The sequence below is a fragment of the Orycteropus afer genome, unplaced genomic scaffold (genome assembly GCF_000298275.1).
Source record: "Orycteropus afer afer isolate SDZICR_OR568_19922 unplaced genomic scaffold, OryAfe1.0 scaffold00003, whole genome shotgun sequence".
Classification (NCBI taxonomy): Eukaryota; Metazoa; Chordata; class Mammalia; order Tubulidentata; family Orycteropodidae; genus Orycteropus; species Orycteropus afer.
The window spans coordinates 4262886-4265309 of NW_006921590.1; the positions used below are offsets into that span (position 1 = coordinate 4262886).

The 2424-nt window shown below is 46.2% G+C and overlaps 1 pseudogene; it reads right to left on the minus strand.

Annotated features, from left to right (window-relative positions):
- Window positions 1-599: 599 nt before the first annotated feature.
- LOC103193951 lies at window positions 600-1820 on the minus strand (annotated as a pseudogene).
- Between the last annotated feature and the right edge of the window lie 604 nt (window positions 1821-2424).

Consider the following 2424-nt stretch of genomic DNA (forward strand, 5'->3'; position numbering starts at 1 on the left):
AGGCCTTTCTTCCCAGGTACATCTGGCTGAACTTGAACCTTTCAGTTAGTAGCTGAATGCATTAACTGTGTGAACCTCCCAGGGACTCTGTATTGGACATGTATTTACTGTACGCTCTCAAATTGATTCTGACTCATAGCAACCCTGTTTGACAGAGTAGAACTGCCCCATAGGGCTTCCTAGGCTAGAAACTTTATATAAGCAGATTGCTAGGTCTTTTTCTCCTGAGGAGCTGGTAGTAGGTTCAAACTACCAGCCTTCTGGTTAGCAGCTATGTGGTTAACCATTGCACCACCAGAGTGCCTTATATTTGGACATATGAGATCTTACACCAAGGATCAGGTTCAAGTTATTGAGTGGTTTTTTAAAAGGAAGTGAAGTCTGCTTGGTTCTTGAAGGACTAATGGAATTTACACAAACAGCAGAGGGAGAGCTGTTTCATCCAAATGTAAGAGCTGCCTTTGTTTCGGTCTGGGAGGTAGTTGTGCCAAGTTATTGAACATTTATCTTGTACATGGGAAGAATCTACACATAAAAATTCTTTACTGAATCACAATCAAGACTAAGTGCCTTGTATACCTCATTTCATTTTCATCTCTTCACCTAACTTCCTCGCCCTTCTTGGGCAGCCTATGGGGCAGGATTCACGAACTTCTCTGGATTCTGGTTGAGCAGGGCATTCTTAATGCGGCACACCCCACTGGTTCCTTTCAGCACCAGTCTTCCTTATGAAAGCAGGGAGTTGAATAACCTCTTCATAGGAAACAACATCCAACTGGTCAAAAATTGAGCTGTGCTTTGCCAGACACTTATCTTTGTACTTCTCCTTCCCAAAGAGACTGCAGCTTGGGGCTTCAGTGGGAGCTGACTGAGCCACACTGGCCACTCCACTCACCATTCCTGCAGCTCTGGGGAAGGGATCAGTCCTGCTGACTCCTTGGAGAAGGCTTCTACCTGCCCTTACCACCAGTTGCTATCATCCTGGGTGATGATTTAGATGGTGCCCCCAGTAAGGAATTTTAGACCTGCCTCCTTGCAAGCACTCAGATTTTCCTTTTTGAGATCATAGTCAAAACTGTGCGCTTGTTAACATCTGTAGTGCAGGAAGCCGGTTTTGCTGGTTGGGAATTTTAATGAGATCATTCCATTGGTTTCTTTCATTGCCTTTTGTAGCTTATCAGCTGAGTGATTAGTCACATTTGTACCTTGATTTCTAGGATCTCATCCCCCACCTGAAGGGAGTCTTGTCTATGAATCATGCCTCCATGAAGAATGCTGGCCACCATACACAACTGTTTTCCATTCAGCTTCAGAGGGATTCCCATGGGCTCCTCTGTGACCTTCTCAGACTGTATGAGTCGCACTTTCAGCACCTCCTGACCCTTGGCAGGGCTAGTCGGGGCAGTAGACCCATTGGTGTACTTGCCCTCCGTCACAGCATTCTGTTGCTGTGACACAACCTCTGGCCTGCAGCGCTTCTGCGATGTGTGCTCCAGGTGGAGGTAGGAGAGCGCCGCGCGCATTCCGCCCCCGCCCTCGCAGCGGGGACGCTGACCTGGCCGCGCACGAGCGCGAGGGCCCGGGGGCCTGTGAGCAGCGGAGGCGGCTGAGGCCGCGGAGCCGCGGTGCGTCTGGGTTATCACCTCACCGCAGGCTGTGTGCTGGTTTCCTTCCATTCTTGTAAGAAAGAAACTATTTGAAACCTTTAGGGTCCCATGAAGGTTGACCCAACTTACAGTAATGCGCTGTAGATTCAGAGTCAAATATTGGGTCTCCAGTTTCCCTGGAGAAATTCTGAAACCTGTGGGAACAGATAACATATTACCTTCTGTCTCTTCCTAGTCACATTCAAATATGGGGAAAATGTTAAATGATAATGGTTAAGAGTTTGGCAGCATCTCACATTGTTTGGGTCTCAACCTCTATCACCAACCCCACGTGTTTTTGTTGTGAGCAATGAGGAGAAGGCCATGGGAATGTATAGCCAAGGAACAGCACAAGGCACTTAGTTATCCTGCATTTGGATCCTAACAGGGGATTTTGCTTTTGGGATCCTTGGGTCTTTCAGATTTTTCACGAAAAGTAGAATTACCAAGGAGGGTGTAGTCACAGGGAGGAGAGGAGAGGAGAGTTTGTTATGGCTGGGGATTGTAATCAGGGGTGAAATCAAATGTGTATGAACTGCTGAATGTAAAACAAATCTGCTTTGTAAATTTACACTCAAAGCACAATAAAATAATAATAATATAAAAGAAGAAGAAAAGCAGAACCACTTGTTGAGATTGGAAATAAAGGGGAGAAAGTACAGAATTTTTCAAGGATTAAAATTCTTTTTCAGAAGCTGAAAGATGTCCAACCGGTCCTTAAAAGAACGAGTGCTTCACAGTGGAGGACCTGCAGCTGTAAAAGGCAAGGAGGACCATA